Raw genomic sequence first — 19,100 nt, 5'->3', positions numbered from 1 at the left:
CGATTTCGAAGCACCTGTATGTAGTTGGATTTAGCCGCAATTCCCCAGCTCTGCACGCCATACAGCCAGATTGGAGCAATTCAGTGCACGTATACTGCTCTTTTGGCCTGGGCGACATAGTGCTTTTCCTATTAATCAGCCACCTTAATTGTTGCATTCTTTGGCCACAATCAATTATTGCATGAATTCCTATCCTATCGCAAGCCTTCTCGAAATCGAGGCTTATAACCGAAATATGGTTTTTAGTAGATAGGGCGGAGAAAGTCTCATAGTCTAACAGGTGATGTCTTTGAGTGGCTCTTGTTTAAGCAAAAGGATGTGCTGAAGTTCTGATCGGAGGATGCTTCAGATCAGCAGGATGCAAATGTCTGTGCAATAACAAATTTGATTATACATAGACGTTTGTAATGAGTCGAATGCGGAGGTTATGCAGTGAATTTCGCGTGTTACTTTTTACCGCAGAATGTATATATGTTATGCAAAATTTTGGATTACGTTGATCTAGGGTTAATTTCAGCCGTGAAGTTCAGCAGGGATATACGTTTGGACTCTCCAAATTCCTTTCTAAATAAAGGCTTGGCACTTCTAAGCAATTTAATGTTGTCAGTGCTAATGTTTCTTTTGAATAAGTTCCATGCTCTATTTTTAGTACTTTTTTAGTTTTTCTAACTTACTATTCCACCAGGGGACAGTATACTTTTGGCGGAGTCTAGGATTGGATTGAGGTATGGCCATGTTCGCGCTTTGCCTAATAATTTTAATAAACTAATTTCCTTATTAGGTTCATTACTGTTTTCTCTCTCTAAGTGATACTGCTAGTTCCGTGAATACCGGCCAATTTGATAAATCTAACTTGAATCTGGGTGGTCTACTCTGAGTCTCGGAATTCAAATTGTCAAAGAGGGATATGTGGATGGGAAAGTGATCACTTCCGTGAAGGTCCTGATCAGTTTTCCATTTGACATGGGTTAGTAGATTCGGTGTGGTAAACGTAAGATCAATATGGGTCATAGAATGCTGAGTTGAGTAATGAGTTGGTGACTCGTCGTTTACGGTGATAAGATTGGATCTATTTATGAACTTGAAAATAATGTTGCCTTTGTAATTATTCGTTGGGGATCCCCAGCTTTGATGTTGATGTCACCCGTTATAATTCTGTTATTGTGTGAGTTACCAAACACATTTTCTAAATTTTGGATGTTGAATTTCTGAATCTTAAGAGCTATTGGGAAGAAACTTGATATTCGAGCTACTTAAAACCCGGGTGAGATAAAGTATGAAAATTGGTAGAAAATTGGCCATATAGTTGTATAAGAAAAATAGGTGAAGATGTTGGAGTACCCTATGAAAAAAAATTTTTGACTAATATGTTAGTTTTTTTTTATAAATTATCAGATTCCGAAATTTCAATCAGATCGGATAAATAGAACACAAGTTACAGTCAATATAAGTTGGCTCTGCTCAAAGGCTGCTGACAGCGCTGCCAGCAGCCTACTACAGCACGCATACACACAGCCGCAACGCTTCATAAACTATATGTGTATGCGTGCCAATCGCGACATGCATGTTTAAGGTGGAAGAAAAAAAAGAGAAGAAACGAAAATGATATTTGGAGGTTTTGTGCACTGATGAATTCAGTTACAGAAACACAGTTTGGAACATGTAAAAATATTATGGCCAAGGACTGCAAGGGTAAAACATCGATATAGCCTAAGTTAGCTTCTTTGGCACCCAAAAGTATACTATAGAAAATTAAGGATTTTGTTTTGCACATTGCACACTGGCCCAGATGCCGAAAACTTTAACAGACACTCATTTTTATACCCTTGCAGAGGGTATTATAAAATTGGTCAGATGTTTGTAACGCACAGAAGGAGATGTTTCCGACCCCAATATATGTATATATTCTTGATCAGCATGAGAAGCTGAGTCGATATAGCCATGTCCGTCTGTGCAAATCAATTTCACGCCGCCATCTTAAGAGCTATAGAGATGAAACTTGGTACATCCCGGTACATTATATCCCGGAGCAGATAAAGTATGATAATTGTCAGTATTGGATATAAAAACCCAGATTCCAAAATTTGAATCTGATCGGATAAATAGAACTCAAGTTACAGTCAATACAAATCGGTCCAACCGCTGCCGGCAGCGCTGCTTGCTGCCTACTACGTCATCATCAAAACTAAAGAGTACATGCATACACACACACAGACGCAACGCTACATGAACTGCATGTGTATGCGTGCCATGCGTTGCTTAGGGAAAGATGGAAGAAGAAGAAAAAAATTGTAGTAAAAAGATTAATAATGTTTTGTTTGTGTATTGATGAATTGAGTTGCAGGGAAAGAAATTTCAAAAAGTAAAAATATTATTCTCAAGGACTGCAAGGGTATATAAACTTCGGCATAGCCGAGGTTAGCTTCTTTTATATTTTTTGAAGACTTCGTTAAAAACAATATATTTTTCTAATAGAGTAAATGTCAGCGGCATCTAGAAATCTGGAAATATACCTCTGTTCTCTGTTTAAAATAAGGCAGACTTTAAATTGCTAAATATATAGGGACATTAAGTGAATCAAAATGGAAAATGATCTTGAAGGTGTCCTGTCTTAATTGGTTGTATCGGTTGTATTGTTGCTGTTTGTAATGTTTTTTTTCCCCCATACAGAATACAAAATTCCTTTATTGACTAAATAGGTATAGATATATACAGCAGAAGAAAAAATGTCATGAAGGGAGCTAGATTCTAGGGGACTTCCTCGTGAGAATTGCTTCCTAAGGTCGGTTGCTCTCTCTATGAAGTTCCAGCTCTCATACGTTCGGATTGTCGAAGATCCCGCATTACGTAAGCTGCAAAGCTGTTCACAGCTTCCCAGGTTTGTGGGCTGCCAACCATCTCATCTACCAAGTTGTGCATCGTTAATCCGACTCCTGCAATGTTTTCTAAGCGCCTTCTTTGGGGTTCATAGCGCCGACAAATGAAGAGAATATGTTGTGCGAATATGTCGCTGCAGACTGTGCACATATGCGATTCTTCATGCCCAAAACGATGGAGATATTGCCTAAAGCGTCTATGGCCGCTTAGTATCAGGGTTAGATACAAATTTACTGACCCATGCTTTCTGCCTATCCACTTCTCCATATTTGGGATCAGCAGGTGGGTCCATCTACCCTTCTGTGACGCATCCCCATCTTCTCTGCCATGTTATTAGGCTTCTGCCCCTAGCCTGTGCGCGGGCCAGTTTTTTCGAAAGCTTGTCTCTAGCTGTTGCAGCGACGGCTGTGACTTTGTCCGCCTGAATGTCAATTGGCAGCATCCCAGCTAACACTAATACTGCGTCGTCAGATACAGTTCTAAACGCGTAGCAGACTCTGAGTGCACGTAGTCTGTGGGTTGACCGTATGCCCCTGCTGTAGCTATCTACTAGCAAAGCCGATTTCCAGATCTGGGCCGCATAAAGAACAATGGAGCTGTGTACTGTCATCAGCAGCTTTCTTGTCTCCTGTTTTGGGTTTAAAAGAATCCTTGACAACGAACTCACGCATACAGATGCGTTCTCCTGAATGTTCGCTAGGTGTTATCGAAAGTTTAGTCGAGTGTCTATCCACACGCCAAGATAGCGGATAGCTCTTTTGAACTGGACCGTAGTCCCCTCAACAGTAATTTGTGCTGTCTCAACAAGTTTTCTGCTGGAAATTAGAACGGCCGCTGTTTTTGTGCCGCTAGTCTAAGTTCCAAGGAGCCGAGCCAATCTACTATCTTTTTGTTGGCCATATTTGCTGCATCCTCTGCTTGCTGTAACTCTTTTTTAACAACGACTAGTGCGACACCATCTGCATAGCCTATTAGTTGACAGCTATCAGCGAGTGGCAGCCTCAGGACGCCATCGTACATTTTATTTCATAGCATGGGGCCCAGAACGTATATTTGGGGAACCCCGCCAGTTATGGAATGCAGCACGCTTCCAGCATCGGATATACTGCAGCTGCCTCCTACCGATGTAGCTCCAGATGATTGCGTGAATGTGGGCAGGAACTCCAAAATTTTGAAGCGCGTCAAGAATAGCTCCCCAATCGGCCGTATTAAACGCGTTCTTTATGTCCAGGGTGACCAACAGGCAATATTTTTTGTTCTTTCTTTCCACCGCTCACCTTTAATTGCTTCAGAAGCAATATCGACCACTCTTAATATGGAATAAGTTGTAGACTTATCATTTCTAAAGCCGTATTGATTCGGTGATAAACCGCCGCCCTAACCTAATGGCTGACTCTAGCCTCGCACATATGATTGATTCCAGATTGATAGATTAGGCATATTGGCCTGTATCCTGATGGCTCATCTAGGCTTTTGCCTGGTTTTGGCAGCAGGACCAACTTTTTATCTCCTCATTTGAGACTTCATCAACGGCAAAATGTGTCTGCATCGGTCTTCTGCACGTAAGTGCATCCCTTCTGGCTGGAAACAGAGATTGTACTATATCCCGCAGCTGCTCCGGATTTGTTGGTGCAGTTTTTTTATTTGCATACACACGCATCACTACAATCTTATAGGCCTTGCCCCAGGGGTCCTTATCAGCTGAGTCACACAGCTCAAGGAAGCATTCCCGTTTGCTGGAATGTATGGCCCGTTTTAATGCCTTGCGAGTTCTTGCAAAAACTATATGAAGAGATGGCCAATTGCCATCATTCCTTTTTCGCGCCCGTTGGTAACACCGTTTTGCCCTAAAGCAAGCCCGTCGAGCTTCTGCAATGCTATCATTCCACCAGAATACCGATCTATGGTGGCCTCGGTAAGCTTTACGTTGCTGCATGCTTTTGCCGCACGCCTCGTCTAACTTTCGAGCCAGTTGGTCTGCCATGCTCTGGGCTGACTCCATTGCCAACTCTACTCCAGTGATAGCAGTAAATTGGGGAACATTCGGTGTATCCGCCTTGTAGGTGTACTTGCCACCGGATGCGCATCTCGCTGACGGATTGATCCTCCGATATCAAAAAAAATCGCCTAATGGTCGCTAGCCGTGTAGAATTCGCAGATTTTCCAGGAAGAGCGCCGAAAAATGCTGCTGCTGACAAAAGTGAGGTCGATAACCGATCCTACACCCTCTCGACTGAATGTATTTTGATTGCCATTGTTTAGCAGGGCAATATCAAGTGGGGCAAAAGCCTACCATAAGGCACAACCTCTGGAATTGTTTGAAACGCTACCCCACACTAAGGACCACGTGTTGAAATCGCCTGCTATAATGAGTAGGCTGTGGCATCTTGCATCGGTAGCCAGCTTATCCAGCGCTGCGCAGAATTCTTGGTGATTTATACTAGGTGGCATGTAGCAGCAGAACCGGTCTATCTTAGCCCTTACAAAATGTGCAAAAGCCCGGGCTTGAGACATTTGCAGCGGTCGCACACTTGTTAGCAAAATCACCGCTTTTCGTTGCGTGCTGCAGGACCAGTTGTTGCCGCTATGGAGTCTGTATGGCTCGCTTACGATGACTGCATCAATATTTTTTCTCCCTTGTCGTTTGCTTCAGGGTGTCATGTGCTGCTTCACAGTGGTTCAAGTTAATTTGCATGAACTTAAGCATAATTAACATTTTGTACGAGAGCGTTCTGGCCACATCGAGGCCCATAAGGACATCGCTGGCTTTCGGCAACATGACCCGCTTGCTTTATGCCATTTGCAGTACATAGGTAACACTTCGGTGGGTTTTTACAGCATCTGGCTTTATGCCGCTATTCGCCGCACCGAAGGCACCAGTCTTATCTGTTTTCTTGGCAGTTGCATTTTTCTAAAACATGCCCGAATTCGTGGCATCTGAAGCATCTAACAGGCTGATCTTGATTCTGCCCACATTGAGCTGCCTGAACGCCCTTTGGCTTGGGCTGCCTGAACGCTAATGGTCGGCCGCTGTGTACCAGCGTATGCTGGTCGAAAACTCTTTATCGCCAAAGTAGTCATTTGGACGCTAAACTGAGTCGAAATTTCAGCCGCTAGCTCGTCCTTAGACACCATCTCATCCAAGTCTCTGACATCGAGCTTGATGAAGTCTGAAAGGGCTTCGGCCTTAATCTGAGCACCTAGAGCTACTTCAATATCTTTCGTAAGCTTCTGGAGGTTTTCAGCCATCGGCTTGTTCATCTCCAGTAAAAGGTCGCCTTGCGCTGTGCGTCTTGCCTTGCGTACATTAGCGCCGATCGAGCGCACTTTCTCATCTTCACTCAGCGTTACCATTTTTAGCGTATCGGTATTTGATAAGTTGGCTTTATTTGCTAACAACATAGCGTCTGGCCGATGGCTAGGGAAATCCTTCTGGAGGTTTTTTGTCCGCTCGTCTGTACGAGACTTGTTGCCATTCCTGTGCTGGATCGCGCTCATTGCCTACATGCCGTGGGGTTAATGTTTGTTCCCGCATTATTTGTTCTCTGGGAATTGTCCTCGGTGTTTTTTTTGGGGAAGTATTTCGACTAGGTATTATGTCTTCTCTGCGGCGCTTTGCGGAGTCACGATCACACCCCATTATAGGCCTAGTTGGCTTAGAGACCGATTTCCCTGACGTAATTTGCGTGCTTTTGTCGCTGTTATGCGGGGTTTTGCGAAACTCACCCGCAAGCACTCTGAGGCAGAGCAGTTCCTGCAGCTCCATCATTCGCACAATGGCTTGTTTAGTGCCCATGTTCACGTGCCGGACTGGCTTTCGTGGCTTATCTTCAGCCGAGATGCCTTGGTTAAAGGTGTTGTCCAGCTGCCATATCAGTGATCCCAGTTCATTCAGCTCTGGAATGTGTGAGACCACTTGAAGAGTGGGCCATTCGAAGCCAAACATGGACTGTCTGTCATAAATCCAGGCTCTGCAGCCGTTGGTGGTACGCTACATGGAGGTGTTGTCATTGACGGTGCACATAGGTAGATTTTGCAAAAATAGGCGACCAAAAACATATTTTCAATAGAATACACTTTAAATGGTAAAATAATTAAAAATTATTGTTTCCTATCAAAATACATTAATTTCCTATTAAAATACATTAATTTAATTTTTTTTAACTTAATACTAAAATGGCAAAGTTTTCTATTGAATATGGGCTAACTTTAAATGAAACATTACAAAAGTTGGGCTTATCTATTAGATTATATTATTATTTTTAAATTCAGAGTTACAAAATATTATTTAAAAAAAACGAATATGTTTATTCTGCTTCCGAGTCCAAATCGTGATGCTCAGCTTTATCATTTGGCTCAGCAGGAATGAGCATATTTATGGTTTTTTGTTGATTTCATACAGCTTATGAGTCGGTCGGAAGTTAATAACAACCTTTGAACGATGTCGCGATTGCATTCTTCCCTTGAAAACTTTCTTGCAAAGTTGAGATGGTATGACCGGAAATGTTTGTTGCGCGCTTCTGCTGCTTCTTCGGATAGTTGTCCAATTGGCAGCAATGCATTGCAATGCATTTTCAATTATGCTAGCTCCATGTAATAGAATTTTATGCATAGTGGGGGTCATAGGATGCCAAGCATATAACTTTATATATAGATTTGCAGTTTCTAAGGCATATGCCTCGTATTCGACAGTATCAATTTTGAAGCCACTGGAAATGGCTTCTAAAATAACTCTAAATCTATATATAAGTTCATGGGTTATTCCTGTAATGTCAGATGCCAAATAAGTGTTTTCGAAAAACCGCCTACTAGTATTTCCATCATTTGTGTTGCCAAAGTTGGCTTTAGGCATGTCTACCAATAGTCCAGTTTCTAAGCGAAATCGTTCTTGTATTATTATACCCTTGCAAAAAGGGTATATTAATTTTGGTCAGAAGTGTGCAACGCATAGAACGAAGCATCTCCGACCATACAAAGTATATATATTCTTGATCAGCACGACGAGACGAGTTCAACTAGCCATGTCCGTCCGTCCGTCCGTCCGTCCGTCCGTCCGTCCGTCCGTCCGTCCGTCTGGATCAACGCAAACTCCTCCTAGACCGTAAGAGCTACAGAGCTGAAATTTTGCACGTAGGCTTGTGTATACTGCAGGCGTTGTATATCTCGGATTCAGCCGGATCGGACCACTATATCATATAGCTCCCATACAAACCCCAAAGTCACGAACAGTGACTTTTCTCAATAACTTCGTTATTTTCTATGCTATTATCGTGAAACTTAATATTAGAGAGTTTACTACGCCTATAAGCGACTATGCCAAATTCGATCAAGATCGGGTGACTATATCATATAGCTCCCATACAAACGGCCAAGTCACGAACAGTGACTTTCTCAATAACTTCGTTATTTTCTGAGCTATTGTCGTGAAACTTAATATTCGAGAGTTTACTATGCCTATAAGCGACTATGCCAAATTTGATCAAGATCGGGTGACTATATCATATAGCTCCCATACAAACGGCCAAGTCACGAACAGTGACTTTCTCAATACCTTCGTTATTTTCTGAGCTATTGTCGTGAAACTTAATATTAGAGAGTTTACTACGCCTATAAGCGACTATGCCAAATTTGATCAAGATCGGGTGACTATATCATATAGCTCCCATAGGAACGATTGGTCGAAAACAGTGACTTTTGTAAACACTTTCGTTACTTTTAACGCGATTGCTTTTAAATTAAACATTTCTTAATTTAATATATATGTTAATGACTGTGCCGAATTTGATAAAGATCGGGTGACTATATCATATAGCTCCCATAGGAACGATCGGTGGAAAACAGTGACTTTGATCAATATCTTCGTTATTTCCTATGATTTCGCAAGCATTAGCCTTTTAGATAAAACGTTCTTCCACATTGATGGCTAATAGGTAAGGAAAGAGTTACCAAAAAAGTTGCAAGGGTATACAAACTTTGACGCGGTCGAAGTTAGCCCCGGCCCTCTGGTTTTTTTTCTCTGTTCTTCTTATGTATTTTCTTAAATTGTCTTTCTCGCTCTTTATTTTTTTATTGGCAATTTATATGCCAGAACATACAACATTTTTGTTACTTAAATCATTTCTATACCATACACCCATAGGGTGAAATGGTATATTAAAGTCGCCAAAATGTATGTAACAGGCAGAAGGAAGCTTCTCCGACCCTATAATCTAGCCATGTCCCTATGTCCGTCCGTCCGTCTGTATGAACACGCAGATCTCGGAGACTATAAGAGCTAGAGCCACCAAATTTGGTATGTATACTCGAGTATTATGTAAATGTGCAGAGTTAATTGGAATTTCGGCCACGCCCCTTTACGCCTCCAGGAATCACATAAAACTGTTTTTCTTAAAAAGTATGATAGCTAGAGACATCAAATTTAGTTTGTATACCCAATTAGTTAGCGCGCAGAAATAAATTGTTCAAACTTTTGCCACGCCCCCTTACGCCCCAGGAATCACATAAAACTGTTTTTCTTAAAAAGTATAACAAATAGAGACATCAAATTTGGTTTATATACTCGTTTAGTTAGCGCGCAGAAACTAATTGTTTAAACTTTTTGCCACGCCCCCTTTCGCCCCCCGGAATTCACATAAAATTGATTTCCTTAAAAACTATGATAGCTACCGACATTAAATTTGGTATGCAGATTAGCTCGATTGACGCGCAGATGTTAGCTATTTAAAAATTTTGCCACGCCCACTTCCGCCCCCGCAAATTTAACAAAACTGTTTTTTTCGAAAACTAACAAAGCTAAAGTCACCAAGTTAGTATGTACACTGGCTTAGTATGCGTGCAGAGTATACATCTTTTCATATTTTGCCACGCCCACTTCCGCCTCCATAATTAAGAAATAACCGATTTTCTCCTGTTGTTTTTTAACTATCGCAATTAAATTCAGCAGTCTAATTAATCTTATCTATTTCTACCAAACTACCAAATTTTATTGAAATCGGACTAGAAACATGCAAAATATGAGTATGAACGTATTTTACCAAGCGGTCCACAAGGCCAGAATTGGCCGTTGGCTAGTGGCGGCGCTAGAGTTCTCGTGTGTTCGTAGAGTGAGCGAGATAGCACATAGTATAAGACATGTAAAAACAATTTAATAGACAAACATTTGGTTTTCGAAATTTGAAATATTTGTTTCACCTGGTGTATGGTATACCCAAGTCGACGAGGCGACTTACTTACTTCATTTTTTTCTCTGTTCTTCTAATGTTTTTTCTTCAGTTGTCTTTCTCGCTCTACATTTTTTATTGGCAATTTATATGCCAGGTGTGATATGCTTTCAAAGAGTCTTATCCTGGCGTGTAATATTAAAATTCCAAATTCTAATGCTTTAGGACATACAACATTTTTGTTACTTAAATAATTTTTTTTTTCATCGGCGCGCAAAAACTTTGACTAACTATATTTCGTGAATAGGTGGCTATAGGTGGCCAACTATAACTTCATATAATTATTGAAACTATGCATAAATTATTAAATTAAGAAATATTACAGGGACGGACAGGGAAAGTAGTTATAAGCCCCTTTGAAATTTTTTTTTTTTTTTAGATAAATCTGTCTCAAAAAATGTGGTCTTTTGTAACAATGCTAATGTATGCAAAACATTCTTAAAATTGGTGAGTACTACATAACACATAAAGATACATATCTGGACTATTGATATCCATCATAATTACTTTGATAGCAACTTTGCAAAAATAAATATTGACTTTGGAAAAATGTATCACTGAAAACGGCGAGAATTAAATATGAACACTGTGAATGATAATAGAAGTTTGGCTACCTGTAATTCGGCGCGGGCGCTATTTTGAAAGGTGAGAATGATGAGGTTAGTTTCTCGGAAGTATCTCCTAACAATGTGCATCAATAGTTTGTTCTTAAAATGATTTTTTTTTTTGACTTTTGGCCGCCTAATTTTGCAAAATCTACCTATGTGCGGTGGCGATCGCATAAGCAGCGGTCGTTTACCAAAAATCGTCTCTTCGGTTATAGCAGTGCATGGAGAATCTTCACCCATGCGGGATTGATGCTCCAAGGATGCAGCGAACTTATCCATGGGGACCGGCTTGGAACAAATCCAAGTTTGAATTCAGATTTAAAATTTTAAATCCAAATTTAAATCTGCTGCCAAGTATGCCCAGAGGCGCCGCCTGCCGAATCATACGTAGGGGCTCCCCTTTGCTCTCCTCGTTAACCAACACTGGCACGATGAGCTGTGCTGCTGCAGTTTTGGCTAGGAAGAAGTTGGTGCAACAACAAGACGCACAAATTCTGGAATAATTCGGATAAAAAACTCTCACCCACACCAGGAAATATTTGTCGATGAGAGGCGTGCAAAGGAGAAAAAGAGGCAAGTAGCCGTCACCCTTCGCCCCCGCCATCACCAGTGGACCGGCCTGCCGTAGATGCAAAGATTGCTACTGGGCCGACCATTGAGGGCTGCACCGGGGCTCCAACGACGTGGTATGTACGCAGGCTCCCTAGGAATCAATCTGACTCCTTTTTCGACTTTTCAGGTGTTCCGGACACCAATTGATAAAAGTTAAGACGGAGCAAAAAATATACAGACATTACCGCGGTTAGTGCTTCGTATGTGTGTATCCCTTGTATATATGCTAGGGCATGTATCTGTGGGAAGCAAAAAGGCGCGAGAGAACCCGGTACATACAATAATTTTTTCACAGGCACAAAAAAAATAACATGTAACACGTAGGACTTACACAATGCACAATTAGGAGTTTTTCGACGAAATTTAAGAAAACTAAAAATTGATCACAGTTGCGGCTAGTTGTTTTAATTATTTATCACAAGTTTTTATTGTTTATCTTGTTGTTTTCTGCTTCTGTTTTTTCTGTTTCTGTTTTTTTTTTTTTCAGTTTAATACAACACGATTAAGTTGTTCAGGGGTTCCGTGACCTTGCTTAAATCCAAACTGCCTCTTTGGAATGGTCTGAGTAACAAACTTTAAATTCATTACATGGTTAAGTCATTTTGCCCAACGCTGAGAGCAGACTTATTAGTCTGTAACTACAGACTTCAGAATGCAGCTTTTCCAACTGTGGGACCATGGTGATTAAAGCAGTCTTCCATCGCGGGGTAACGACTTATCATCTATATTCCTCTGTTTGATTTTTGCGAGAACCTTTTGCACGGTTTGATAATCTTGTGCAGATCTAATGGATGCGATCATCACCTGTTCTCGCGTATTGCTTTCTTACTCGTCTTTTTAGGCGTAAGAGCGCGTCAGCACTTGCCGGGAGAGAACCTTTTTCTTTGTCTTGGTGGGCGTTAATTGGGTGGTGTAGCATTTAAAGCAGCGGTTTTTATGTTTTTCATGTCAATAGAGATTGCATCTTCTATATCTTCTGGGCTGTTGATGTCGTTGTTAAGGTGGATTTTACGTTCCGATTCATCTTTAACAGGCATGCACCACGAGGAAGCAAATTTAGCTTTCTGGTTCTAGCTTGATGTAATGTTGCTATGATCGGTAGGTAATCCGAAGAGAGCTCATTCTTGGTTTCAAGTATAGCTATAAAGAAATCCTGAACAGATGATGTTAGCCTTGTATGATATGAAAAGAAAGTTGGCTAGCCAGTGGCTAAAATTTGCTTTCCTCGACTGCATGTTCTTGTGTTACCACACCAGGGGTGTTTTGCATTAAAATCACCACCCGCGATGAACTTGTCGCCCAGGCCAAGAAAAAGTTTCTCAAAGTCAGCTTTATTCCAAGGCTGGTTGGAAGGCAGATAAATGGAGGAGATTTTGATGCATCCACCATTGGTCGGCACACTTACGCTTGCAGCTTGAATAGTAGGACTCAACGTAGGTTCGTTTTGAATATGAGAGATATATGCTCGTATGAGAACAGCAGATCCCTTTTTGGAACTTTCACTATGATGATTAGCATAATATTGGTCGAAGCCTGGTAAGTACATATATTCGTATTTACACTTATAAAAAGTCGGAGTTCTTTGATGTTTCTGACTTGTCCTCGTGCGTTCCACAATCCAAATTTTAGATTCGTGTTAATCATTTTGATATCAGCTTTTGAACCAAATCACGAAAGGCTTTGTTTTTTATGGCTTTTTCCAATACTAGGAATTTACTGAGAAGGGGTTGATTTTTAGGAAAATTTGCCAACCTGGTTCCATCCTGCGTTATGTCTAGTCACGTCAGCATAGGAAAAGCCACTCCTTAGAGCTGTATTCGACTTGTGTTGTGTTTGCATTACAAGATGCTTTTCCGGGAGTCTTGCAACTGGCTTAAACTTTATGGTTAGGTCGAGCCTGAACCAGCATTTTTTGTAACTGGCTGGGTTGTCCTCACCGCAGTTAGCACAATAAGCTTTAACGGCCTTTATATAACAGTTATTTTTCGTGTGGCCGAAATCTTGACATTTAAGGCATTGAACAAGTTCTCTATTCCTTTTTCGACTTTTACAGGTGTTCCGAACACCAGTTGATGAAAGTTAAGACGGAGTAAAAGATATACAGACAGTACCGCGGTTTAGTGAGTCGTGAATGTTACGCGGGGTAACGACTTAAACGTCGTTTCAAAACGTCATATCTCCGCCGGTGATCTGCGCGGAGAATAATGTCGTTTTGAAACGACATATCTCCGCGCGAAATTATGTCGTTTCAGAACGACATTTCTCCGCGCGGAGATACATACATATGTCGTTTTTCTAACGGCGGAGATATGTCGGCGGAGATAAGTCGTTACCCCGCGATGGAAGACTGCTTTAATCACCATGGTCCCACAGTTGGAAAAGCTGCATTCTGAAGTCTGTAGTTACAGACTAATAAGTCTGCTCTCAGCGTTGGGCAAAATGACTTAACCATGTAATGAATTTAAAGTTTGTTACTCAGACCATTCCAAAGAGGCAGTTTGGATTTAAGCAAGGTCACGGAACCCCTGAACAACTTAATCGTGTTGTATTAAACTGAAAAAAAAAAAAGAAACAGAAAAAAACAGAAGCAGAAAACAACAAGATAAACAATAAAAACTTGTGATAAATAATTAAAACAACTAGCCGCAACTGTGATCAATTTTTAGTTTTCTTAAATTTCGTCGAAAAACTCCTAATTGTGCATTGTGTAAGTCCTACGTGTTACATGTTATTTTTTTTGTGCCTGTGAAAAAATTATTGTATGTACCGGGTTCTCTCGCGCCTTTTTGCTTCCCACAGATACATGCCCTAGCATATATACAAGGGATACACACATACGAAGCACTAACCGCGGTAATGTCTGTATATTTTTTGCTCCGTCTTAACTTTTATCAATTGGTGTCCGGAACACCTGAAAAGTCGAAAAAGGAGTCAGATTGATTCCTAGGGAGCCTGCGTACATACCACGTCGTTGGAGCCCCGGTGCAGCCCTCAATGGTCGGCCCAGTAGCAATCTTTGCATCTACGGCAGGCCGGTCCACTGGTGATGGCGGGGGCGAAGGGTGACGGCTACTTGCCTCTTTTTCTCCTTTGCACGCCTCTCATCGACAAATATTTCCTGGTGTGGGTGAGAGTTTTTTATCCGAATTATTCCAGAATTTGTGCGTCTTGTTGTTGCACCAACTTCTTCCTAGCCAAAACTGCAGCAGCACAGCTCATCGTGCCAGTGTTGGTTAACGAGGAGAGCAAAGGGGAGCCCCTACGTATGATTCGGCAGGCGGCGCCTCTGGGCATACTTGGCAGCAGATTTAAATTTGGATTTAAAATTTTAAATCTGAATTCAAACTTGGATTTGTTCCAAGCCGGTCCCCATGGATAAGTTCGCTGCATCCTTGGAGCATCAATCCCGCATGGGTGAAGATTCTCCATGCACTGCTATAACCGAAGAGACGATTTTTGGTAAACGACCGCTGCTTATGCGATCGCCACCGCACATAGGTAGATTTTGCAAAATTAGGCGGCCAAAAGTCAAAAAAAAAAAAATCATTTTAAGAACAAATACATATTCTATGGTTAGTGCTAGCACAAAGCAGAAATTTGCAACGCATGTTAGTTGAGTACAGCACTTGCGTGCCAAAAGTTTGTTGCCTAGGACTGATATTTTCAGTATTAATAGCGTTTGGAAACATTTTGATTAAATTGTTTGAGCTGTGTGAGGCATTATGGACTACGCAAATATACAATAAATCTCCTAGCTCAGCAACCGAAGTACGTACAGCTTTTGAAGATGAAAATATTATGAAACTCTTTGGTACGACCAAGGGAAATTCTCCAAAATGTTTTTTCAAAAAAGTATACTTGTCAAGCTCTTTCGCATACTGCGTATTTGCATCAGACAAGGTTATCGCTTTGATGCAAGCGAACATTCCGGAGGAAAATAGACATTTTTTGATTGATGCCACATTTAAAGTATGCCCTTTTGGAGAATTTAAGCAACTCTTAATAATATACATAAAACATTTGCAGAAGGTAAATATCGTACAATTTTAAATATTATTAAATAATTAAAATGTTTTTATATTTAGATAACTCCTTTTATATTTGCTCTGATGTCAAGAAAAACAGAACTTTGCTATCAGCATTTGTTCACATACATTGACTCCAATATTTGCTGTTTAAATGGTGCATCTTTTATATCTGATTATGAAAAAGCCATGCGCACTGCTTTGAAAAACTTGCATCCTACCATGAACTTCTATGCTTGCTGGTTCCATTTTACACAAGCTTGTAAGAGAAATGCAAGAAAATGTATTGGCTTTGAGAATGTGCTCAAACGCAATAAACAAGCCTACATACTTTTTCTGAAATTTTTGCATTTGCCGCTATTGCCACATTATAAAATTCTTGAAGCATTTAATATGTTGGAACTTCAAGCAACTGCTTTGGACAAGAACGTTTTTTCTCCTTTTTTAAAATATTTTAAAAAAGCAGTGGATTTTGAAGGTATATTAACTTTTTTATTTATTCGATTCGATTTTTAATTTATTATATACAATTTATTACTATTTATAGGAGGGTGTTTAAGCGTTCAACTAGAACTACTGGCTCTGTTGAAGCATACAATTTGAATTTAGGGAACAAAATTCAAGCAAAGGGGCATTTTTTTAAATTTGTCCAATGTATTATTGATGCCGAATATGAAAAAAGTCGCGAATTTAATTTACTTTTTCAAAACGGTGGTATTGGTAACCAGCCAGCGTCAAAAAAACTACGTGTAAGTTGACTGGAGATGAAATTTCTTATTGCAGCTAAGAACTTAATATCCTCATTTTTACAGGACCGTGCTCAAAAAATTATGGACGCTATGGATCTTTTAGACAAGGGAGATATCGATATTTTTGTGTTTCTGACGCGTATTGTGGCCCTCAATGAGAGATTTTCGAAGCAGGACCTATTCAACAGTGTGGACAGTGAAACAAATTTATGTAAGCTGTCGCCTGAACTGAAATCTTCAACGTCATCGCTGTCTTCGGATGCTTCCAACTTAAGTCAGCTATCAGATGAATCAATTGTTCAAATGAACCCATGCAATGTATGCTTAACAAACCCAAAGTCAGTTTTGCTGCGTCCATGCAATCATGTAAATATTTGTGCCATGTGTTGGGATCAAATTCTTTCCCACAACGAGGGCAATTCAAATAGGAAACCTAAATGTCCAAGCTGTAACCAAGAAGTCATTGAGGCAATTCTCAATGTATTCATTTATAATTAAAAAAAAATAAAAATTTTTCAAAAAAAAAAAAAAAGTAAACCAAATATAACATCGTTCATAAAACGGAAAAAAATGTAAAAATGTAATGTAAAATGAACAAATAAATTGAATTTATAATTTCTGTGAAAGAATTGATTATTCTGATTTCAAACTATCTCTATAGTTATTAGGAATGCATATGTACGTACTCGAAATAAGTTCGAGACGATAGTTCATTTATCGATTGTACATATATACATAATTTCGCGCCTAGATATGTGGTTTCAAAACGTCATATCTCCGCCGTTAAAAAAACGACATATCTCCGCGCGAAGATATGTCGTTTTTCTAACGGCGGAGATATGACGTTTTGAAACGACATATCATCGCCGGTGATCTAAAATTATAAAATATAAATTATAAAATTTTATATTTTTCGTAGACATTTGAAGTTTCCCATACCCGGTGTTGCATATAAGTTGAGTATTAAAATATCAAAGAAGTTAACTTCAGCTATGCCTAAGTTTATATACCCTTGCAGTCCTTGGCAATAATAATTTTACATGTTCAAAATTTGTTTTCTGCAACTCAATTCATCAATATACAAACAAAAAGAATTTTTACTCTTCATACGGCATAGCGACATATCTCCGACGACATATCTCCGCCCAGTACATTTTTCTGGCGGAGATATGTCGCTTTTTAAACGGCGAAGATATGACGTTTTGAAACGACATATCTCCGCGCAGATCACCGGCGATGATATGTCGTTTCAAAACGTCATATCTCCGCCGTTTAAAAAGGACATATCTCCGCCAGAAAAATGTACTGGGCGGAGATATGTCGTCGGAGATATGTCGCTATGCCGTATGAAGAGTAAAATTCTTTTGTTTGTATATTGATGAATTGAGTTGCAGAAAACAAATTTTGAACATGTAAAATTATTATTGCCAAGGACTGCAAGGGTATATAAACTTAGGCATAGCTGAAGTTAACTTCTTTGATATTTTAATACTCAACTTATATGCAACACCGGGTATGGGAAACTTCAAAATGTCTACGAAAATATAAAATTTTATAATTTATAATATTTTTAATCATAGGCAGCACAAAAGGGAGGTAGGTTTTCTGAATAGTTATTTCAAGAACCAGCAAATTCTATCATCAGCAGACTAAGCTAAAGAATCCACACTACATGAAGCGAAAAAAATGAATCTTTAACCATTCCGCACACGAGAAAGTTCGACCGCTTTGGTATAGCATTTCCATTAAAATACGTATTTGCTAAATTTAAATGCAACAAATTTTTCAATGGCACGGGAAATAACTTTTTGAAAACAATCTTTCAGCAGGAACTGCCGTTTCAAATGACAGTATCCTAAAGATCACGAATACAGCTTCGGATAAAATGTTTTTATATCCTTCCAAGAAATTAAAACGTCTTGTTTCAATCAAACGACAGGGCGAATTGTCGAATAAAACTGGTCGACGCCATTTAATCGACTTTTTTGAAGATGGTGGACTATAGACGATTTTTTTCTAGTCGTTTCATCGATGCGCCTTCAGAAAACAATTAAAAGCACGAATGGCAACAAGGGATGTAAAATATTATCAAAATTAAGAAATTCATAATAACTCTAAAAATTATTAAGAAAATTAAGAAATCATATTGAAGGAAAATCAAGACCTTGCTACTTAATCGCAAAAATGTCTTACTAAGGAACTTTTACTTGGTTAAGTACAGTTTGAAGCATTTTTTATAGCACCAATCAATTATTTGTTGCCGCGTAGGTGGAAAAAGATCTAACAATAAGACAAAATAAAAATAAAGTAAGTCGACTCGCCGACTTGGATATACCATACACCAGGTGAAACAAATACATACCAAATTTGATGTCGGCAGCTATCATAGTTTTTAAGAAAATCAGTTTTATGTAAATTCCGGGGGCGTGACAAAAAGTTTGAACTAGTTTCTGCGCGCTAACTAAACGAAAATATATACCAAATTTGATGTCCTCTAGCTGTTATACATTTTAAGAAAAACAGTTTTATGTGATTCCTTTTTTCCTATTCCTATTTTTTTCCTATTAGATTGCTCTGATAGCAATAAATACTAAGTTGCAACAACAAAGTGCGTAATTTTTACAAAAGCCATGTCCACCAATTCGGGCCCAAGCTCTCTCGATCCCCAACAGCAACAGCTACAAGAACTAATTGTACAACAACAACGTGAGCGTCGACTCTCGGTCCAACGCAACAACGCGTACTTTTCGGTAGTGTCGCCGACCCCACTGAATGCTAACGTAAGCAATAACACCGAAAGTGCCAGCCACTCAGCAATCAAAAGCAACTTACCGTGGAGAGAGCAGTGTGCTTCTCCATCAATAACGATAACTGGGTCACCGATTGCACCGACCAGCACCGTCAGCTCGTTGACAGCAACTACTGCAACGTCTGCCGTAGTATTGACCTGCCTCAAGCCGTCAACGACAAGTCGCCCTGAGTCGCCCCAATAGTAAACCCAACGACTTC

At 39.9% G+C, this 19,100-nt stretch overlaps 1 long non-coding RNA gene across 1 annotated transcript in view; it reads left to right on the top strand.

Moving 5' to 3' along the window:
- The window catches only part of LOC137573057 (uncharacterized), a 140,570-nt gene extending 123,778 nt beyond the window's left edge, over window positions 1–16,792 (top strand). Inside the window, exons 2-7 of the long non-coding RNA XR_011031800.1 lie at window positions 10,477–10,544; window positions 10,613–10,742; window positions 14,994–15,346; window positions 15,403–15,820; window positions 15,890–16,091; window positions 16,155–16,792. This is a non-coding gene — a long non-coding RNA (uncharacterized lncRNA). The remainder of the gene's footprint in view (window positions 1–10,476; window positions 10,545–10,612; window positions 10,743–14,993; window positions 15,347–15,402; window positions 15,821–15,889; window positions 16,092–16,154) is intronic.
- The last annotated feature ends 2,308 nt before the right edge of the window (window positions 16,793–19,100 follow it).

This window comes from Drosophila tropicalis, unplaced genomic scaffold, assembly GCF_018151085.1.
Source record: "Drosophila tropicalis isolate 14030-0801.00 unplaced genomic scaffold, ASM1815108v1 contig_108, whole genome shotgun sequence".
In the NCBI taxonomy this organism is placed as follows: Eukaryota; Metazoa; Arthropoda; class Insecta; order Diptera; family Drosophilidae; genus Drosophila; species Drosophila tropicalis.
Note: the sequence above shows the minus strand (reverse complement) of the source record. Positions and strands in the feature narration are given on the sequence as shown.